Raw genomic sequence first — 300 nt, forward strand, 5'->3', positions numbered from 1 at the left:
TAGGTGCCCAAACGGTGTACATGAAATCTCACGTCTGGGTGATCTGAAATAAAAAACAAAATATAGTTATCAATATAGTTATCTACATAGTATTGACTCTCGTCTGACGGAGAATTTTGTCGATAAAAAATTTTGGCGCCGAAAAAAATTCTTGAAATTTTTTTTCTATTTTTTTGCCCAAATTTGATGTTATTATTGTTTGTAACAATTACACAAAAAACGATATCAAAAAAATGCTCCGCCAGACGAGAGACACTATTCCAGAGAATATGTGGTTAAAATTTCAAGTCGATTCATTCA

At 31.7% G+C, this 300-nt stretch overlaps 1 long non-coding RNA gene across 1 annotated transcript in view; it reads right to left on the bottom strand.

Annotated features, from left to right (window-relative positions):
- The window catches only part of LOC106748514, a 1,443-nt gene continuing 1,143 nt past the window's right edge, over positions 1 to 300 (bottom strand). Inside the window, exon 2 of the long non-coding RNA XR_001374765.1 lies at positions 1 to 43. This is a non-coding gene — a long non-coding RNA (uncharacterized LOC106748514). The remainder of the gene's footprint in view (positions 44 to 300) is intronic.

This window comes from Dinoponera quadriceps, unplaced genomic scaffold (assembly GCF_001313825.1).
Source record: "Dinoponera quadriceps isolate SergipeBrazil2010 unplaced genomic scaffold, ASM131382v1 scaffold2950, whole genome shotgun sequence".
NCBI classification, from domain to species: domain Eukaryota; kingdom Metazoa; phylum Arthropoda; class Insecta; order Hymenoptera; family Formicidae; genus Dinoponera; species Dinoponera quadriceps.